The 22,698-nt window shown below is 51.2% G+C and overlaps 1 protein-coding gene across 5 annotated transcripts in view; it reads right to left on the bottom strand.

Moving 5' to 3' along the window:
* Positions 1 to 22,698, bottom strand: part of CTBP2 (C-terminal binding protein 2) — a 171,379-nt gene that overhangs the window by 140,541 nt on the left and 8,140 nt on the right. The window contains exon 1 of one of the 5 annotated variants that reach the window (XM_017944414.3): positions 3,526 to 3,626. The exons of the other annotated variants lie outside the window; for them this stretch is intronic. The gene's annotated coding sequence lies outside the window, so the exon portion shown is untranslated. Of the gene's footprint in view, positions 1 to 3,525; positions 3,627 to 22,698 lie in introns of those variants that run through there. 5 annotated transcript variants of the gene reach the window in all.

Raw genomic sequence — 22,698 nt, 5'->3', positions numbered from 1 at the left:
AGAACCCCCAAGTATAGCCCACAGGATTTATTTTTTTTTCTTTTGAGGCAGAGTTTCGCTTTTGTTGCCCAGGCTGGAGTATAATGGCATGATCTCAGCTCACTGCAACCTCCAACTCCCAGGTTCAAGCGATTCTCCTGTCTCAGCCTCCCGAGTAGCTGGGATTACAGGTGCACACCACCACGCCCGGCTAATTTTTGTATTTTCAGTAGAGACAGGGTTTCATCATATCAGGTCAGGCTGGTCTCGAACTCCTGACCTCAGGTGATTCGCCCACCTCTGCCACCCAAAGTGCTGAGGTTACAGGTGTGAGCCACCATGCCTGGCCAGCCCACAGGATTTCTAGCCTTCCCTCGCTGAGCCTCTTCGGAGGCAAGGCAGCCCTTGGCCACGGTTCCCCAAGAGCAAAATGATTACCACAGGTCCACTTGGAACACGCTGCTAAATGCCACACGACTTGAACGCAGCTGCTGTTAAATGCTGTGTCCTATAAAAGTGGGACTTCTCAATCTGAAGTTGCGTTCCCAGCTCAAGTCACACGTGGGCTGCACTTACAAGCCTCTCAAGAGGCCCAAGAGGCTTTTAAAGTATTAAGTATAGAAAATACATGCAACTTCCCAGTTAAAATATAGTGCGTGGACACTCGAAAAGGTCAGTGCAGCCTCCACTCCATTTTCATTACTGATGCTTCACCCAGATGGTGGGGAAGGCACAATAAAAGCATATTTAGAGACCGACTCTACTGTCAGACAAGAGCAGCAGAACTCTAACTCCCAGGTTGCCTTGATCTGAACAGGTTCTAGAAACTGCCAAGCATCGCCCCTCATTTTAGAGGGAGGCACACTGCAACCCAAAGAGGGGAGAGAGCTTGCTGTCCAAGCTGGAGAAAATTCCTGGGCATCGCCTATGACCCACTGTATCTTAAATACAATGTGTGTTAGCTCAGGTCTTCCAAAAACCGAAGCCAAGACACGATCAGCTCTGGAAGAGACTTCTTGGGGAGGCAGACAGGCGGGGAGGCAGAGGGATACGCAAGTCTGACAGCAGATGCAGATGAGATGGCAGGGAAGGCAGGAGGCTGGGGAGGAGGAGCCTTCACCTGCTGTCCCGGCTGGGAACAGCCCGCAGAGCGCAGGCTGTCTGGGAACGCCGTGCTGGATTTCCACCATGGGATTCAGAACACAGCAGCTGGGACCACCAGTCACTCACATTCCCAGAAGCAGAAGATCAGGAGCGTCTCCATGGCTGCCACACCATGCCAGGTCATTGCTGCAATTTTACAGCCCGACTTGCTTCTAAACTTCTCCAACGTTTGAAAATCAGGCTTTAAGGGTACCTAGCGGAACCCAAAGTGTTTAGTGGATGTCATTCAGGTAGGTGGGAGGCCCCCAAACAAGGGCAAAAGGGAGGGGCAGAATCTACAGGACTCAGTGAATAAATGGGCAAGAATGAGTGAAGTCAAGCCATGAGGTTCATTTAGGCTGGTGAATGGGAGATGGCGCTGCCCTCTATCTAACCCAAGCGGAGTGTGGGACAGGGAGAGGGGCAGCGGCAGGTTGGGACTACCCAACTCACTGTACTACTTATGTTCACATTGTCTGCTTTAACCAACAAGCCTAAAATTGTGTATCAGCTCAACACATTAGAATTTGATTTCTAAATCACAAGAACATCAGGCTCATGTTCCTAATGGGCAGCTCTGCTCCACAGAGTGATTCAGGCGCCCAGAATCCTCCCCCAGCACCTAGGCATTCTCTGCTGGATTTTCCACATCCAGCTGACAGTCAACAGAAGAAAAACTGGGCAAGGCACACTTGTTTCTTAATTATTGCTGCTGGGAAGTGATACACACTGCCACCCACATTCCACGTGGGAATTATCATGGGGCCTCCGACAGATGCTTGGGGTGGTGGCTGGGCAGCCACTGCAGCAGCAAGTCCCCATGAGTGGATGGGAAGCAGGGCCCTTTGGTGGACACCTGGTGGTCTCCGCCATACTAACCTTCTGTCTCAGTCCTAGGTCAGGCTTATTTTGGAAGCATTATAGCACTCTGGGTCTCTGAACACAAGAACCCTGGATGATCTGACCACTGAATCAAATCAGAAAAGAGAGGCCAACAACTCTAGAAATGCAACTAGTAAATCCTCTGGTGACAAGTGGAATGTCGCTGACCAATTCAAAAGTCCAGCAACTGCCTTTTTGTTGGAAAATGCCAAACTCTAAAACTTTTGCAAAAACTGGTTCATGTTCTTCAAGTCTAAGATATCATCAAATCTTAGACCAGCATCATTTTATAAACCACTAAGGGAGGAAAAAAAAAAAAAAATGCCATCAAATAAACTATGGCTTGGAATCAATTTTATGACACAACTTGAGTCCAGAGATGTGAAAGTGCTGAAAAACCAATACAATGTCTTCAATGAAGTCTTCCAACAGCCCTGTCAGAAACATGGGAATGGCCATTTCACAGATGAAGGCCTGGGGTCCCCAGAGTTGGGGGACTTGGCAGCAGTCAAACAGCTGGCAAGGGGCGGAGTTGGAGGAGGGGGATTTCCAACCGCCTCAGACTCAGCACCTGGTAGAGTCCTAATCCTTACAGCTGTCTCCCAGCACACCCCCAAACTCTCAAAGCCCAAGCCAAGCACCAGTATTCGCACATTCATATTGACTCTGAATCAAATGGCAAATCAAGCACCTTGGGTATATAATACTTATAAACTTATTTGAATTAAAAAAACTCCACTAAAATATGGGTTTTCATCTGCACAGCACTTTACCAACAAATTCCACGATATTCAAGTGAGAACAGATGATGTACTGAAATACCAACAAGAATCCGATTTGGTAAACAGCGGAGTGCTATTTTCACATCATCCTAATGAATTTAGTTTCAATAAACACAAATCAAGCAAACACTCTGAAAATTTTAACAGTATGGCAAAATGACGCTTAGAATGACAGCCCCAGAAGACGAAGTCTGTTTTGACAAGTGCCACCACAAGGAGAGAAGAATCAAAATGGATGACTGGGTTTACAGGGTCTGCCTGTGGCCCACATACCTGAACTTGGCCCTGCACCTGCTTGCTAAAGCTCCTTGACTATGGGGGAAGCAGCCAGGAGAAAGTTTCAGATCCCTCAATCCTGCTCAAGCTGCCAGGCACATTCTAAGGGCAGGTATCTGGTGCATGGAAATCCACATACAGCAGGTCAGTGAGCACCCACAGAGGACCACACAGATGCAAACTCTTGCCCATAGCCTCCGTCTCAGTATGACCTTCAGCATCAAGCACCGATTGCTGGGAAGTATCCAGAGATGGGAGAGGACAGGTCAAGGCAGATCCAGCCTCCTCCTCAGACCTGCTCACCTGCCTACCCATCCCCCAAGATGTGTCTCAATCCCATTGTGCCCTGAAAGTAATGCCCAAGTTAAAATCTCAGCAGAGAGTTTCACAAAGTAGCAGTAAAGCCAAGCGTGCAACGATCAGGCCAGAAACTCAAAACCAGCGGACAGGGAAACAGGCTCACGCGCTGGTGGGGTACTCTGCAGCCGGGAGGAGCGCAGGCAGGGCCACCTCTTCCGAGGGTGTCTGAGCAGTCCTTCAATCTGAATCCTTTGTTTTCTCCATCTGAAAACAGAGGCTTATTGTTTGGAGGGTGTCATTAGAACGCATTTGAACACAACTGTAAACTCGAAATCGCTTTAAAGAGGCTAGTCTGGTCTTTTGAAATGATTGTTTTTGCCTTGGAAATAATAAGCCAACATGAACAAATCTAATCAAAGTTGTATTTACAAAGACTCTCAAAGCCTAATAACTTCCCTAAAGCAGAAGTACATATCCCATCTCTCCTCCGCACCGTGGGCTCTTCAGGGACAGGGAAGCGCCTCATTCCTGTTCAGCCGACCATGTGGAGAACTACAACTGACTTCTGAATGGCAGGCACTTCCTAACCATGGCTCCAAGATTGGAGCAGCTTCTTTTTGCATGGGTGATAAAACGTGGTTCCAAAAAGGAAATGCACGTAAAACTTAGCAGGCAGGATATTAGGCAAGAAACAAACTACAGATCAGATTTGAAAAGGACACGTTCAGAAGAAACAACAAATGGCAACATTCCGAAGTCCTGTCCTGGAGCACTGCTCGCCGCATGCTGTTCTGAAAATGCAAATATTGCGCAGTCCCAATGACCAGATTTAACAAACCCATCACCAACAGCCAACATGACCAACATCAAGTCATTCTGTTCTCATTCCCAACTCAGAGGCGGAGAGACTGAGGCTTAAAGGGTCTCATGCCAGAGTCCACAGCAGTAAGAGCAGATTCAAATCTAAGCCAACTCAAGTGCACCCAGCGGAAGCCCCCCGTGCCCTGCTCAGCAGAGACGACAGGGCGGGAGGAAGGGGGGAGAAAGGGAGGTCCATGCCTCTGTAGGGACCGCCTGGCGGGGAATTCAGGTCCCTCTGCTTCCTGGCCCCCTGCTTCCACCAGGGGAGTTCACAGCAAATTCTTGTTCTGATCCCCAGGTAGGGACCATCATCCTACCGCTCCCAGCAACTGCTGGTGACTCCTCTGAGCAAAGAGCACTCTGGCAGGCAGGACCAACGGAAGCCCACAAAGGCTGGAGAACCAGGCTGGCAAGCCTCTCCTTTTCTGCTGCCCCACCACAGCAACCCCAGACACGCGGCGCAGGAGGACGAAGAGAACCTGACCAATGAAGGAAGTTGAAGCGCCCAGCACCCTGGGCCACCTCTGCGGGTCCTCAGGGAAAGGAGCCAACAGGACAGATGCATGTGGCCAGGCCTCCTCCCATCTTCCCCCAGCCTTTCCCCTTGTTCCCTCCCAACCTGGAGAGGGAGTCAGGCACAGCCCTCCCCGCTCCACCTACCCTGCTGCTTAGCTCCTCATGCCCCCCGCCCCTGGTCTACTGAACCCTCAGTAATACTAAAACCCACGTTAATACTAGAACCCACATTCAGCCCAACAGCCAGCCCCCGGGGACCTTAGCCGACGTTCAGAGAACCTCAAACCTTCCCATCACAGGCAGCGGCGAGGCTACATTGTGCATGGATGCCTTGGTGCGTCCCCACACTCACTGCACCCAGCTAGAGGGGAGCCCCTTCTTGACCCAGGTATCACCGTTATGTTTACTTCCTCCTGCACCCCGGGAGGAAACCAAGGCCCCAGTCTCTCCCTGACTCTGCCTTCTACAAAAGCCCAACCACCAGGAGGGAAGCCAATTCCTAGGAATGCCTCCAGGTGGCCTTTGTTCCTTGCAGCACCCACTCCACGTCCTGCTCTCCCTACTGTCCACAAGGCAGCCTCCCACCTTTGTAGGCCAAGGATTCCCATCTGAGGGCTCTGAAAAAAATGTAAGGTCTCAGAATCCTTTGAGACACTGAAAAGCGGATCCTTTTTCTACAGAAATGCATATATGATCCTCCCCATCGCCTCGTGGGGTTTCTGGGCTGATCCCCCACCCAGGCAGAAAGCCTTGAGAGGTCCATGGTCTGAGTCAAGCCCTCCAGCTTTGTCTCCTAGGCAACAGCTGCTTTCTCCTTCCAGCTACACACGGACCAAGGCAGGAAGATCCCAGCCTCCCTTCATTTCTGGCATCCCAGCAGCTAGCCCTCCTCTCCATCCCCACGCGCACAGGCACCTCGCCCTACAGGGCTCATTCCACTGCATTCTTTTGAGGAAGTGAAACAGGCCTGAAAGATGACCCTCACCTGCTGATGGGACGCCAGGCCACGCTGGGTTCACACTTCTCGGTGTGTGGTCCTGGGTGCCCCGGTGCTGCTCTCCTGCCTGGCCCCACAGCAGGGGCGTACCCGTCGGTCAGGTGTGCATTTAAGGAGTTGGCCTCCCAGGGCAGCCTCCTGCCCTCTGCCGCTGCTCCCAGTCTGTGGGACAGGGAAGTAAGGACTTACCTGTTTCTCCAGCCCATCCCTTCCGGCCCACGAGCACAACAGGACAAGTGGCCCCAGCTGAGGGGTGCTGGCTGGGCAGTGGTTGTTCATTAGAGTCACCTGGGAACTTTTTAGTATCAAGGCAGATGGTGGCCCACACACTCAGAACCTGAGGGGAGGATTAAGCTGGGATCTGTTTTCAAAGCTCTCCAGGTGATTCTCAGATTCAGATAAGGATGAGAATGAAGGGGCTGGCTGGACCCAGGCAGGGGGTGGCCTCCTAAGGGAGGTAAGCTGGAGGGAGGGAGGCCCAGGCTGGCCCCTCACCCTCACAGCTCACAGCCTACCTCCTGTGAAAGGCCAGCCCTGATCTCAGGGTGCATGGGTGGGGCTCCCCAGGCCCCAGACCCATCCCCCTGTCGGGCTCACCCAGCTGAATTGCCTGTCCACTGTTCTCTGGTTGGCTGGTCAGCTCCTTGCAGGCAACAGCAGGTCAGGCTCGTTCAGGCCACCACCCCAGAAAAGCGTCGGCCACACTGTTCCCCTACCCCTACCCCGGTGCCCAGCTCATTAGCCCTGAGTTGAAGAAAGGCTCTCCTCTTTCGTGTGCCTACTGGAGTGGGATGAGGCACTGTGGAGGAAGTGGGAAAGAAAGAAAATGAACCCCGTGGAGCCCATTCTTGCAGGAATTATGCCCTCAGCACCTTCCAAGCCTCCCTACTTAGGTCTCTTTTGCTCCTAAAACAAACCCTTGCAAAAAATGTAACTCACTCAATCTCCAACATGACCTACTACATACCAGGGGCTGACGAACTTGAACAGTCATCCGTTGACAGCTACAAGACACCGTCCAATGCCGCCTATTAGTCCCCCCAAAATAGCTTCACTAGCACAGGGACATCTAGGGGCAGAGACGTAAAACATTCTCCCAAAATGGTCACAGGATGTTTCCCTGATGGCGTTGCCCAGGGCCTTGAAAGAGCCAGGAGCAATTTCAAATGGGCTCCAGGCTGGTGTCAGGAGCAGGAGCTGCCTTTAGCGGGACACAGGTCACCAAACCTGACCCACCCAAATCTTCAGCGCTGACATCACCGCCGAAAACGAGAGGTATGTTTACAACAAGGTCTCATATTCCTGCTTATTCTTTACCTACAAATCTAAATTTCCCATGTGGGTCTTTACACATCTGTATCGCCAAAATCACAATTTGCCAAGATACTGAAAGCACCAACAATTTCTGAGTTTAAGGAGAAGAGACAAAGAAATCAAGGCGACAGGAAGAAGGAAGATGTCACCAGTTTGCTAGGACGTGGGCCTCAGGAGACAGGGTCCCTTCTGGGCGCAGCGGCTGTGGTCAAACCCAGAGCAGAGTCTTGGGAACCCCTCAGCCTTATTTCCCAAGGGGCCTGAGAGTCCCTGGTGACTCTGGCGGGCCAGTCCTGAATATTACAGCTCCTCTGTCCTCACCATCTTGTCAACCCTGCCAAGGCTGCAACCAGTCCCCTCCAAGGATGGTGACCTGCACATACAACATCAAGGCACCGACTTTATCTTTTAAATGCACAATGTGCTTTAGCCAAACACAAAACAAAAAGCCTCTCCAAGATGCTTTCCTGAAACACACTAGGCTGAAAAAATGGAGGCCCATTTCCTCTTATTTTTAATTTTACATTGGCTGTGTTTATAATAAAATAGAATAACTTATTTATTTGCTTACCTTACTTGGAAAGACAATAAATTGGAAAGGCTTCATAAATCTCACAGGGAATTCCTTTCAACAAGGACTGTCAGCAAAAATCCGTAAATAACCTTCTGCCAGCCTCTAGCAATCACCTCCACCACGTTCTTTTTCCTTCCTGCTTTTGTACTAATCTTCTAGCAAACAAATCAAATCGCACACCAAAACATTTTTATTCTTATCGAGGTAAGGCTCACAAAACATCCGGAGTCCACTGGGGCTACTGACTCACGTGGCCTCTGAGAACACTCAGATGCAGAGAAGACCCCAGGGGACCACATGAGGGGCACCTCTGCACCCTCAGAGCCAGCCACGCTCCTCTCACTAGTTTACAGAAATAAAGGTGGTGACTAGCTTCAAAAGTAGAGCCAGAGATGCTCTTATAACAACTGCAGCATTAACTCCATCTGGGGCAAATCGTCCGAAAAGCCCTGGGCACACACATGAGGAAACAAAGTCCAGGGCAGGTTGCTGATAGGTCCTGGTGTCTCCTCCCACCCGGACTCGGCTGGTGTCCACAACACAGCCTCCGCTCACCCGGCTCCCTTATAACCTCAGTGTCGCTGGAGCTTCTGGTCAAGTGCACTCATCCTGGAGCCAACTGAACCAACAGAGCCAGCGGAGTCACGCTGGGTGATTCGAGACCATCCCAAGCAACACGGACCTCATGCAGCAGGTCCTGTCCCCACCACGCTGACACCTGAAACGCAACTGTTTGAAACTGGTTCAAATGGCTGTGTTTGACTTGAAACACATCCGCGTTTGATGGGGCTGGTGAAAATGACCTTCGGCAGTTCAGAAACAGCGGAAGATGGACAGTTTCACACAGAGGTTTCAAGGACTGTGCTAAAAATAAGATTAAGAGGCAGAAGGAGGCTCATGGATAATCAAACGTGCAAGATTGGAAAGAGCCGCTGTAATCAATTTACTTACCAGGAAAGGGTAATTACCATAACCGAAGGGAAAATTTCTCCAAGCCAAATGGTTAAAAAAAAAAAAAAAAAAATCAGACCAGCAAACCACTACCCAAATAAATGTAAAATAAAAATGTACGTTTCCAGCCAGGATGTCAACTGCCTTTCAGGCTCCAGAACTACAGAGCTTCACCCTGCGACCTTGATTCTTGGGTGCGAAATGACGAACTTAAGAACTCCAAACATAGCTGTGCCCGCCCGTCTCTTCACTCAGCTAACTGTGCAAAGGAACTGGCTTCTGATGAGTCCCTGTGGTTTCCATATAGCAGCTGCCCAAGAGCTGTGTGTTCCTGGGAAAGTCACTGAAGTTCTCTGAGTCTACTTTGTGTCCAGCCTGTGAGCGGCGCATTAGCCATTACTATTATGCATCCACCAAATACATCTGCATCTTCCCTGCTTGGCACATTCCTGGCACTCAATAGACAGCAGCTACTATTGGCCAGGCGCGGTGGCTCACGCCTGTAATCCCAGCACTTTGGGAAGCTGAGGTTGCAAGATCACTTTAGGCCAGGAGTTCCAGACCAGCCTGGCCAACATGGTGAAGCCGTCTCTACTAAAAATACAAAATTTAGCCAGGTGTGGTGGCACACATCTGTAATCCTAGCTACACAGGAGGCTGAGGCATGAATTGCTTCAACTCGGGAGGCAGAGGTTCCAGTGAGCCGAGATTGCACCACTGTACTCCACACCCTGGGTGACAGTCCAAAAAAAAAAAAAAAAAAAAAAAAAACCCGATGGTAGCTACTATTATAATAATTATTCCACCAAATTAACATATTTCTAATATTCTTGAATGAGGGCAGAAGATTTTCTTAAGTGTTCCCTTTCAAAGTGATTTAATACTGCGCACACCCAAAAGACTGTCTGCCTTTTTTTTTCTGACTGTTCAAGTTCATCAGCCCCTGTTTTTTGTTTTTTGTTTTTGACTGTGGGAGCTTCCAGTCTAGGCCAGCTGGGCCTGGGCACGTAATAGCAAGCTAACTCACCTGAACACGCACCTCTGGAGGGGCTCTCAACTCACTTCCCTCCAAGAAGTCAGCTGGAATTTTTGGATCCACCCAAAGGAAGCAACTTCCCCACCCAAAGTGTGGAGATAGATGTGGAGCCCCAGAAGGGTCCTGGGAAAGCATCCTGTATCCAGGACACCAAGAGGCCCTGTGGTTGCCTAGAGCTGCGGCCCTACTGTGCTCACAGCTGCACAATACAGAGCACAGGTGGCTGGTGACCTGTGAAAAGGTCCCCAGATCACCTTTCCAGACAGTAAAGAACTTTGTTCTCATCACCATCCGAAAGCAGACCGGTGGCCACATACATCTGCGACTTCCACTCAGCGTCTAGCACACCCCTTCCCCAACCCTTGCTGAACTGTCCCTGAACCCTTAAGAAGGACACGCTGGGGTGTCCACCCACCTTTCAGCTACTAACCCATGCACCCGAGTGTCCTCACACTACACTGGGAAGCCCCGCTGAAATCTGGTAAGCTATGTCCTGGCGGGTACGTTTCCGTCATACTCACTGCATGGCAGTTTATTCACAGACGACCACCCAGAAGAAGCCAAGAATGCTTAGACATTAATTTCAGGCCAGGAATCAAGGTCACATTTGGTCTGAGCTCAAAGACATCAAAGGGTTTTCTCATACTGCAAATGCATGCACACAAGATGCTCCGAGATCACGGGAACGCCAGTCAGGGCTGGCCAATCACGATCACTGCGGCTTCCACCTGCCCTCAGCCTGACTGATGTGATGAGGGAAGGGGACAAAGAATGAGCTCCGAAAGGACATTTCAGGCAACGACCAGAAAATCAGCAAATGCAGTGATCCCCACTTAACAATTTCACAAATTCCAAGACTCATTCCAAGTTTCTCCCAACTGAAAGAAAATAATATTAAGGGTCGGGTGCAGTGGCTTATGCCTGTAATCCCAGCACTTTGGGAGGCTGAGACAGGCGGATCACTTGAGGTCAGGAGTTCGAGACCAGCTTGGCCAACATGGTGAAACCCCATCTCTACTAAAAATACAAAAATTAGCCAGGCCTGACAGAGTGCCTGTAATCCCAGCTATTCTGAGACAGGAGAATCGCTTGAACCTGGGAGGCAGAGGAGAGGCTGCAGTGAGCCGAGATCACACCACTGCACTCCAGCCTGGGCAACAGGTGAGGCTGTCTCAAAATAAATAAATAAATAAACAAATAAATAAATAACATAAAAATAAAAACAAAAACCATGAGGCGATGAGTCAGTGGCAGCTCATATCCCAGAGTGCAATGGGACTTCCTGCCAAGCACCTCCTCTGCCGGGCACCTGGGCACCAGCCTCCAGCGCCTTCTCATTACCTCCTCCTGTGAGAGGAACTAGCATCCTATTTGACATACAAGGAGCTAGCGGGGTTGGGAATGGAGCCCAGGATTGCAAATGTGGCCGTCTACCCTCCGGGCCGGCACCAGCCTCCAGGGCAGCTAACCTTCCCCGCCTCAGAAGCTCTCCTTCCTCTGGGTTTTCCACAAACCAGTCGTCTTGACCACAAAAAAGTGGCCGTCCTGACTGGCCTCTTACCTTCAGGAAAACAAATGGGGACCTGAGGGCGCTCAACTGCCCCGACCACCCAGGAGTCACAGGAGCACGGAACAGCAAGCAGGGAGACAGCACACAGTCAGCACGTGGCAAGCACACAATAAACACACAGCAAGTACATGGCAAATGCACAGCAGGTACACAGCGAGCACACGGTAATCACATGGCAAGCACACAATAAATACACAGCAAGTACATGGCAAATGCACAGCAGGTACACAGCGAGCACACGGTAATAATCACATGGCAAGCACACAGTAAATACACAGTAAGCATATGGCAAGCACACGGCAAGTACACAGCGAGCACACGGCAAACACACAAGCACATTGCCCGGCTCCCTCCAAAGCCACTTCCCCCACAGAGAAAGGAGAAAGCAGCATGGCCTGGCAGTCACTCACAGTCCCTCTGGACCTGGAGCCAGCGGCTATGGCGGACGAAAAGGCACCTGTTCCCGGGCACTTTCCAACAGGGGCTCGTGGGACACGGTGTGGAGAGGCAGCTGTTGTGTGCGTGTCCCTGGGGAGCCCAGGGGGCATGGCCTTAGATGCACCAGGGCCTGCAAGTATGGCCCAGAACTGCCTTGCCCACTCTCGGGTTGGGGGAGCGGTTTGCCTACTTTGCAGAGGAGGTGGTTATATGCCGGTTTCAGGCAAGACTCACACTGCAGTGACTGGGTTTTGGTCCGACCTGTCCAGATGAGCCAAGCTCCTGGAGTCTCAGGCATCCCTAGGATGGCACTGGGGAGGAAGGTGTCATCCAAGCCAAGTCCATCTGCTGTGACCAGAGAACCCCTGGGACTCATGCATAATCCTTGGATATTACAAATGTCCTGGAAATTACTGGCGTCTCACACCAGCATTCACCAAACTCCTCACACTTCCTAGGCTGGTCCTTCTACTATCAAAAAGGAGTGATTTGATTAGTGGTGGCTGGGCGCTGGGAGTGGGGGGCAGGGAGGCATGAACTCCAAAGGAGCACACAGAACTTTCCTTGGTGATGGGATGGTTCCGCAACCACCCGGTGGCTATGCCTCGACTGTCAAGACTTGCAGAACTGCACGTTAAAGGGTGTTTTACTGTATATAAATTATTTCTACGTAGGATTTTGAAAACTTGATCCTTCTCAAAAAGCAAATGATAAAATTAAATGACTTGCCCTATGCAGTGAACTCTGAAATCCCTCTGCAGCCCCCAAGAGCTTTGCAACTGAGGGGGGGCTGAGCCAGCACACACCCCACCAGGCTTCCTCAAAATCAGCAACCCCCAGAAGACACCAGGAGGAAGGGTTCTGTGAAGCACAGGCTCGCAGAGGCTCCCTGAGACGCAGCTCCACTTCAGACAGTTTACTCAGGGAAAATCATTCCCTTACCTCCCGTAGTTTAGTGGCCAGGACATGGGAGCTGAAAGGACACGGGAGCTTGAAAGGCTCCTACCTTGGGTTCCCTCTCCCACATTTAGCCTCAGCACACCCCCTTCAGCCTAACTCCAAACCTAATGTGGCCACCTCTGCCCACCCCAGCTCACAGAAATCCACCACTGTTTAGCTGAACTCCACATAAACCCTTGTTGCTCTTCTTCCCTGTAGCCCGGCAGCCCTCCACGACATCCTGCACACAGTAGGGGTGCACCTTTATTCCACAGGCAATGTTCAGAAGAAGAAATTCTCCTCAATTGGCCGGGCGTGGTGGCTCACACCTATAATCCTAGCAATTTGGGAGGCCGAGGCAGGCAAATCACCTGAGGTCAGGAGTTCAAGACCAGCCTGACCAACATGGTGAAAACCTGTCTCTACTAACAAAATACAAAAATTAGCTGGGAGTGCTGTAATCCCAGCTACTCGGGAGGCTGAGACAGGAGAACTGCTTGACCCTGGGAGGTGGAGGTTGCAATGAGCCGAGAACTCACCACTGCACTCCAGCCCGGGCTAGAGTGAGCCTCCGTTTCAAAAAAAAACAAACAAACAAACAAAAAAATTCACCTCAGTGGCACTGCATTATTTTCTGGCAAATGAGTGCAAACTGGGTTACCTTATCACACCATGTAACATGTTTAAATCCTGTGTCTAAAATATTGTGTACCTATTTTTATTTGATTTACTAAATTCTAAAGCTTTTCTAAATCTCCACAAGGTAGTTTCCCCAGTAATGCATAACTGCTTAATTGGGAAGTGTACAAAACATAATTACACTGCCTAAAACTACAATATTGCTTATGGGAATATCCCCGCTCATGCATTCCACTTTATTTTGTATTTAATCTCTATTAAGATGTCTGTGTGAAAACAGATAGGCATGCTATTCTTCATAAACAGCATAAATCACAATGTCATTTCTTTGCTAACTCAAGTCCAAAAGCGGCCCCAAAAGAAACTGCCAGGGCCCCAAAGACAGTCACTTTCCACATTCAAGCAGATAAGCTCCTTGCATAGAGGTCTCAATACAGAGCCCCAGAACACCTAGCCCTGGGCCAATTAGTCAGGTCATAATTTCTCTCACCGTAAATGGCTCTGCATGCAATTCAAAAAGCACCCAGATGCTCCCCAGAAAGCAGTCACTCAAACCAAGAAGAGCAATTCCTTTCTGCCCCAGACCCCAGTTACAAACCTTGTATCAAGGGGCAAAAAGAGTCCCTTAAATCCTTCTTCGTCTAAGGACACCCATGGATACTCTTTCAAGTTCACCTTTCAACACGGGGGACTCCCGCCAAAGGCTCCAGACTCTTGAAACTGGATTCTCCTGCTTCCCTTCTGGCCTTCAAATTTGTACACACCGCTCATCCCTAGAATAGGGTTATCTGAATACACAACCATTCTCTAGACAGCCTGGTACTGGTGGAGGAGAACCAGTTCGGATCTCGCTCGATCGTTAATTAACTGTGAGTCCCGTCCACGCGGCTTGCCAATTCCTCAAGTGGGAAATAATCACACTGCCTCACAACAGGGTTGTTGCTAAAAATAAAATAAGCCAATGTATGACAAAGTACTTCTGCAAACAGAAACAAGCCAGGTTATCAGCCTCGCTGAAGCCTACTAATTAATAAATGCCCCGATCAAGATAAAAAGGATTTACCACAAAACAGGTTCACTCTCAGTTCTAAAACGGTAGGTATCACTCCCAAATCGGCTTGCATCATGACGAAACAGGCTAGAGGCATAAGTAAGGGCCTCAGGGGCACTCCTGAAGGTTAAGCATATTTGCCTGCAGAGGGAGGTAAATGCACCTTTTGCTGATCCATGTTCTCGCTCACACAGGCCAGTGTTAAAAACATCGACTCCGTGGCATCCCTCTTTGTGTGTACACAGATTGTAATAGTGTGCTTCACTGAGCGGTTCAGATTTTACTAAAATATAATCTGCACAACCAATTTCTTCTCTAGCAGGTATGCTCTGACACTGCCCAGCCTCATCTCAATACACACTGCTGCCTGGTCAAGGGTGAAATGTCAAGTGCATCTGAATACAGAACCGGCTCCAGTTTTAACAGACACCCAGGACATTTCCCTGCTGTCCTAGGAATGCCTGGTAATGTTGGAGGGTGGAGAATCCCTTTTCAAAGAATGAGGATGAGTACAGCAGAAATCCATATTCCAAGTTTCAAACAATTTAGTGGGTTATTTCAGTTATATAAAATCTTCCTTCAACCATTTTTCATGCCAAATGTTCAATAACTAGACTCGAGTGTGTGGGTGTGTGTTGGGGGAGTGGTTTGTTTCTGAAGAAAGCCAGTCTGTGTGCTGCTGTTGGCAGGTTTCGGGCTGGCTGCATCAGGCACCCCCTGGAGGAGGTGGCTAAAAATACAGATGTTAGGGCTTCTCCTTTGGGAAGAAGGGGGGCCCTCAGGAGACTCCTGGCCAGGGGTGCCTTGGGGACCCGCCCTGTTCCAGAAGCCATCCTCTTGAGCACCCCCAACCCTCTCTGGGGACTGACTGAGTCACTGGTGAAAACCACCGAGCCCACCCAAGCTTCCTAATATTAAACGTATCTGCTGTCCTTTGGGGCAGGGCAGGGCAGGGCAGGGCAGGGCAGGGCAGGGCAGGGGGCGAGAGGGATGCTTGCACTTACCTGCTCCCTCCTGATAAAACAGGGCACAAACAGCCACTCCCTGCTAAGAGGAAGAAGGCAGAGTTGACGGGAGGATTTGTCTTTCTCAATGACATTCACACCACCATAACTAGTGGGATTGCCATGAATCCTACTGTCACCACCACCACCAGTACCACCGTCCCCAATAAAAATAATGGTAACAAACAGCTAGCCTGGGAGCACTTCCCACACGCACTCACATCTTATTTATTGTGCACTCTCCAGGATTTGCAAATGAGGAATATGACATTCTGGCCCCAGACCCCTGGTCCCTGGCCAACTGAGATGCCCTTGCATTCCAGCATGGGTGGTTTCCCAAAGGCATTTTCAAGGACCATTTTGCTTTTCCCAAGTAAGACTTTTTTTTTTTAACTTGAGAAAGAGTTTCGCTCTTGTCGCCCAGGCTGGAGTGCAATGGAACGATCTCGGCCCACTGCAACCTCCGCCTCCCAGGTTCAAGTGATTCTCCTGCCTCAGCCTCCCGAGTAGCTGGAATTACAGGTGCACACCACCACACCTGGCTAACTTTTGCATTTCTACAAGAGACTAAAATATAATCTGCAAAGCCAATTTCTCCAAAACCAATTAGAAGAGATGGGGTTTTGCCATGTTGGCCAGGCTGGTCTTGAACTCCTGATCTCAGGTGATTGGCCCGCCTCCGCCTCTCAAAGTGCTAGGATTATAGGCGTGAGCCACCATGTCTGGCCCCAAGTGAATTTTTTGTTTCTTTCCTTGTTTTGGAGACAGTGTCTTGCTCTGTCACCCAGGCTGGAGTGCAATGGCCCAATCTTGGCTTACTGCAACCTCTGCCTCTAGAGTTCAAGCAATTCTCCTGCCTCAGACTCCCAAATAGCTAGGATTACAGGTGCATGCTGCCATGCCTGGCTAATTTTTTGTATTTTTAGTAGACACAGGGTTTCACCATGTTGGCCAGGCTGGTCTCAAACTCCTGACCTTAGGTGATCCACCTGCCTCGGCCTCCCAAAGTGCTGGGGTTACAGGCATGAGCCACCCCACCTGGCCCCCAAGTGAGATTTTTAACGGCATGAGTTGAATCCAAAGAAACTGCTGGTCCATGAAATGACCAGCACACCCTGAAGATGACAAACTGTCTGCTGGAGAGGCACCTTCCTTATCCCACCTTACCATTTCATGCGCATGACCAATACCCACACCTGTAGCCTCACAGAAGCACAGCGCAGTTAACACTGGCTGGGCGGAGAAAAGAATATTTGAACATTTCAATTGGAAGACATTCGGTGATGCTCCACGCACATGCATACTACGCCTGGCCCCTAGTGGGTGCTCAGTCAGTATCTGTGAATGAACATCCTAGGAGGAGATGATTAATTACCACCCCACTGCCAGGGCCTGGGGTCAGGAACATGCTCAAACACTCCCAGCAAATCTGCCACCCAGCTGCACCTGGGCCAGTTACCACAGCTGCTATTGACCGAGCACTCACAAGAAACCAAACAGGATGCCACCAAGCAAGTCGACAGCCCTGGTCACTGTCTGGCAAATGCACCCACTCCTCAGGGACCTGGAAGGGTGAAGGGAGCTATGAAGAGAACTATGTGCACAGAGGGAAGGGCAGACACAGTTCCTTTTCCCGAACAAATATGCTCTTCGGAATGTGGCCTGTCATGCCCATGTTCACTGTGTTTTATGTTCTCTATAAAGATGATACTGAGCTCTCAATAGTGGAGAATTCAAACCTGAGCCACCCTTCTCAACAGGCTCCACCCGGGCAGGGTGGCTGGGGCAGGAGGCTCTGGGCCCCCACCCTGGCTGCCCATCAGGCAAGGCAGTTTTTTCTTCCTTCTCCAGGAAGAGAAAGTAGGTCTTAAATAGAAAGTAAACATTTTACTGGGCATTTCTTGGAGTGACCTAATACGCAGTAACAGCCCACAGACTAAAATTAACCTTGTTAACAGTTTTCAGTTCATTGCTTTGGACCCCAGCAATCAATGAGAAGACGGCTGTTCCCAAACTAAGCCAGCCCCACCAGCCACTCCCCTTCCCTACCACAGGGCATGACATCTTCCAGGAATTTTTAACATAGCACCATGACAGGTTTGGCAGCTCACACCTGTAATCCCAACACTTTTGGGAGGCCAAGGAGGGAGGATTGCTTGAGCTCAGGAGTTCATGACCAGTTTGGGCAACGTGGCAAACCCCATCCCTACAAAAAATACAAAAACTAGCCAGGTGTGGCGCCATATACCTGTAGTCCCACCTACTTGGGAGACTGAGATGGGAAAATTGCTTGAACCTGGGAGGTCGAGGCCGCAGTGAGCTGTGATTGTGCCACTGCACTTGAAGCTTGGGCAACGCGGTGAAACTCCCATCTCAAAAAAAAAAAAAAAAAATTTAACAAACACATATGATATGTCAGGCTCGTTCTAAGGGCTTTACAAACATTACCTCACTGAATCCTTACAACACACCCTCTCCTTACCCTCATTTTACAGATTCAGAAACTGAAGCCCTTCGCAAAGGCTTCCCAGCGTGGGAGAGAAGTCAAGCATTTCTTTCCATCCCTTCTTTGCCACACTTCCTTGAACAGTCTGTCCCCCTTGTATCTCATTGCCTCTACTAAGCTCTAGGAGGGCAGGCCCATCTCTCCTTGGACACAGCCTCAGTGTTTGAAAGGAAGAATGACATTCACGACCTTCCAGTGAGACCTCTCTTGTCACCAGCCACCAAAGTGAGCACAGCAGTTAGCTCAGCACTTTCAAAGTGCACTGCCGGGGCCCCTAGAGCAAAACTTTGGATCTGAGCCAGGCCCCTGACATGCCAAGTAACCACCAGGTTGCAAAACTCCCAGCTACAGGCGTGACCACGAAGGTGGTCCATGTGCTGCTGCAGCCCTCTTCCCGCTAACCACAGCGAACCCAGGCTCCCCTCCCGCCCTGCCTGCTGCTCTAGAAGACAAAGAGAATTAGGGAAGAAAACTCCTTTTCAAGAAGCTTCCTTGCCGAGAAATATTTTAAAGGACTATTCTGAGGGGTCAAGTAACATATGGGACTTGCTTCTAAGCTCTCAGGCCTGGCTGGGACACAACCAGGGACCCAAAAGCACAACTGGGTTGAGTCCTAACCCCCCTCCCTTCATCCTCTGCGGACATGAGATCCTCAACTAAGACACTCCCCAGTTCACCACAGAGGCGTCTTCCTTTGCCCACTATTTGGAGCCATGTGGCCAATTTAGGATAGAAAAAAATGACCCACTCTTCGAGGCCTTCCTTAAACGCTGAGGAAGGCATCACCGCAGACACAATTCCAACTCCAATTGTGAATCTCCTGGCTTTTGTCAGTTGAAGCCTCATTCTTAATCCTGGGCTTAGTTGAGAAATGAGAAGGATGTGTGCAAGTGAAGGAAAAAGAATCCTCAATCCTGAGCAAAAAGCACGCGCCGTAGAGGAGCGAGGAGAACGGACACTCTGCAGATGCCAGGGCTGGGAAACAGGGTGGGGGAAAAACCGGCTCGCTGGCCTCAGAGCTGCGGCAGGTCCACCACGGTGCCGTGTTTTGCTGGAGGAACCTGGATGCCAGCTTGGTGGATCTTCTGCCCAGCGCAAAGGATCTCTGAAACCTGGAACAGGACAGGGGACACACTACAGACATGACATGGGCTCTGCAAGACCACTCACAAGGCCCAGCTCGCAGGAAATGACCATTCACGGGAACCTGCACGCTGCAGTCATTCTCATGCTTAGACGCCATGTCCACTTGCCAAGCAACAGCCTCTGAGAAAGCAGCTTCCCCCTTCTCAGTGTCCCAATGAGGCAACACAAGAGAGGAGAGGGCTGGCCGGGGGATGATCCTGGCCCCACCACCCTCTTCCAGGTAGAGTGAAGCGGAATGGAGACCTGTTTAAAGACTGCAGGGAGGACTTCAAATAGGCAGACTCTAATCACTACCCAAGCTGGAGCTGAGCCAGGACACCAGCCTCACATGACTGATTTGTCAAGAGACTCCTCCCAGCACTTCCTTGAGTCATCCACAAGACAGAGCAGAACCCCAAGGCCGAGATGGAGGCAGAGGGACACCACCCCTGGCCCCACTGGAGCCCCAGTGAAGACCGAGATTTCCAGAACACACATGTGCTCACAAGCACACACGTGTTCACAAAAAGAAGAGAAGGGTTGTAGAGGAGGAAGGTAATCTTATAAAGAAAAGCCTGTTTTTCAGGAAAACCTCCACCTTATGGGGACCTTACCCTCTTCGGAAAGCCAAGGTCAGCCTGGGAGCTCCCGCATCACCTGCCCCGGGTACTCTTCCGGTGAGTTCATCACCCAAGCTCACCCAAGCAGGGCTGGTCTCTGGATTTGAAGACACACCCAACTTTGTGCCATTCCCTTTCAGTTCTCTGATAGCCTCTTTGAAAAGAAGGCTGTTCCCTTTGTTCAGGAGTATTAATTCAAATTCCTTTCTAAGGCTCACACCACACAAATGCAGGGGAGCGACCCAAAGGAAGTTCACCCGGCAAAATCTAGTTTCTCCCCGCTTTTCACAGGAGTGGTGCAAACAGACGCTCCCAGCTAGGAGAAATCCTAAGCATCTTTCCTGTCTCTTGACCCCCAACTCCCCAAGGTGGAACCCACAAACCAGATCCTATTTAAGGTGTGCACATGGCTCCAGTTGAAAGCCAGAGGCAACCAGAGTTGGGGAGGGGTGCATCCCATGGACTGAAGCCCTCCTTCGAGGGAGGTGGGGGGTGAGGGCAGCTGCGATCATGCTATCCCAGACCACAAACATGGTGTTACCTATTGATAGTCTTATCTATTGATAAAATGTTACCTGGCCACTAAATCCAACTTTACCACATGAAGCCCTAAGCACTGTGAAAGCCACACAGAACCCCCGGAGAGTGTGCCCTTGCGCTCTTGGAGTGCGGGGGGGTGGGGGTGGGGGACGGAGGGAAGTGATGTTGCATCAGACACACAGATGAAGGCAAGGGAGAAACTGAGCTTGGGAGGAAAGAAGAGGTCTCTTGGTTAGCGTGGCAAAGCCATCCCCAGACATTTCCCGTGTCCCAGTCAAAGGCCACAAGCAGCCTCGGGCAGCCACAGAGAAGCCAGAGGCAGGTGAAGTTGGTAGTAACTAGCTAGACTTAATTACCTAAGCTCCCTGGCTCTGATTCTTCATTGGTAAAACAGTGACTAACTACCACCTCTGCCTCTGCCAGGACAGCCCTGTGCTTTGGCCCCGGAGAGCCGATCTCAAGGCAGGTGTCTGGCCTTTGCCTGGACACAGCGAGTCTGTGATCCAGAGAGTCTGACCCATGTATTCAATGGGGCCTGCCTCAGGCTTCCGAACAGGAGCTACGCTGTTCTGAAGATTCTCTCCAAAAGTGTAGTGAATATAAAACGTCCTAGCGCAGGAAATGATCTAGAAACCCCTCCGTGGCATTGGATTGTGACTTCCTAACAAAATGATCACTCATCAAACAGGACTGGGCCTGAGAGAAAGATACCTTTATCTGAGAAGCTCATTTGATTCCTGGGGAAAACAGGACGGCTCCTCCCCTGAACTTTTAATTTCAGGGTGGGCAAGGAAAGAGGCTCACCCCACGCAGGAAGGAGTTCCTCCTCCCACCACGGAGTCATGCCCAACCCACTCAGGCAAGTCCCCCAAGTGACTCCTCAGACATCACCCCACCTCGTGAAAATGAAACGCAACAACACACAATGGCCCAGCGAACTGGTGCCAGACACTAAGTAAGTGCTCAGGAAATGGTTGTTCTCTAGTTACTTGAACAACAGGTACAGCGCACTTGAATGGCTGCATAAATTTCTGGAGCACCAAATTAAGTCTGCAAAACATAGAGGCGAACGCAGAAATTCCTCCATGGAGAAGATGGGTGCAAGACGGAACGGGTCAGACCGCACCGTCCTACCACTCAGCGCTCGGACAACCTCTAGTCAGAAGCCTCCCAGGCTTCAGGTGTCGAGAGCTGCCGGGATGAACAGCGGAGAACGCAGCAGAGGAGCGCAAATGTCACTCGTCCTTGACGTGGAATTCTGCTGAAGGTCTCAGTGGCCCTCGCTGTTTCCCACAGCAACTGCCACTGCGCTATTCGTACTACAAGGAAAACCACCCAGATTCGAAGGTTATTCAAGAACCGTGGCCGCCCCCAAACACTGCCCAGGAGACGAGATCCCAAGCCGGTCTGGTGGAAATGATGCCGCTGTCTACCGTTTGCTTGCAACTCAGCCACCATCGCGCAGTCAATCAACGAACCTCACCACGACCCCAGGTCTGGAGCGCCCGGAGTCCGCGACCGCTGCGGGGTGGAGGCGGCTCTGACCTGCTGCAACCAGGTCCCTGCCCCTGCTCTGAGCCTGGAGTGCGGGCTGGGGGCCCAACCTGGTGTCCCGCGTGGTCTCGAGGCTCCTCCCTTGCCGGTGCCTCGAGGACCCGAGAGGCGCCGGCGACCCCGCTGGCTTGAGGCGGCGTCTAGCTGGACCCCCGCCGCCCGGGGTCCAAGCGGGCCAGCTCAGCACAAAGGCCAGCGGGAGGAAGGAGGAAGTGGGCACGGGGGGCAGGGCCCATTCTCACACCTCTCAACGACTTCCCCGCGGCGGGAAGCGGCTCCATTTACAAGTGAAAAGGCGAGGCGCGAGGTGTGGGGGCTCGGGGGTGTCAGGTACCGCGACCCGCGGAGGGGCCGGGGCGGGGCCGCCAGGTGCCCTGCGGGGGGAAGAGGGCACAGCTGGGGCGGGGCCGCGCCGCCAGGTGTTCGGGCCCGCGGGGGCGGAGCCTCCAGGTCCACCCGCCGGGAGGAGAGGGGCGGACCCCAGGCATGGAGGGGGCTTCACCTGGGGCTCGGGAGCCAGGAACTCTGGGACCCCGGAAGCCCGGACGCCAGGAGGCCCGTCCTCGCAGCAGGGTGGGGCACCCCCGCGGTCCGGGAAATGCAGGAGACCCCGCCCTCTCCAGGTAGAAGGCGGCCAGGTGTGTCGGGCTGGCCCTCCCCGCAGCAGAAGGTCGCGCAGGACACCGGAAGTCGTCCTGGAGTCAGTCTGAGCTGATCGCAGGGGTTCCCGGCGCCCCAGGCCCCCCACACCGCAAGTCACAGGAACAAGGAGGAAAACAGCCTCTTTATGACTTGGGGGAGGCAATTCAATATTTCTTCCTGGCATAAAATAGGAATTGCTCTATTTACCCAGCCCGCAGGAGCGTCGTGAAGATTAATGACTGTGAAATGTTTTTAAGATCAAAAACATTCCAGATTTTACTTGTAGGCACTTATATGTGCATACTGGTATCTGTATAACAAAATATACTCTTTATTGATTGCCCTCCTAGTGTGACTTCTATTCCGTAATCCGAAAGCCCTGATATACAAGAATCAGGTCTGTCTCTGCATGCTCCTGAAACACTAGGGAACAGGGAATATGGGTAGGAAATGTCGGGT

The sequence above is a fragment of the Papio anubis genome, chromosome 11 (genome assembly GCF_008728515.1).
Source record: "Papio anubis isolate 15944 chromosome 11, Panubis1.0, whole genome shotgun sequence".
Taxonomy (NCBI): domain Eukaryota; kingdom Metazoa; phylum Chordata; class Mammalia; order Primates; family Cercopithecidae; genus Papio; species Papio anubis.
Note: the sequence above shows the minus strand (reverse complement) of the source record. Positions and strands in the feature narration are given on the sequence as shown.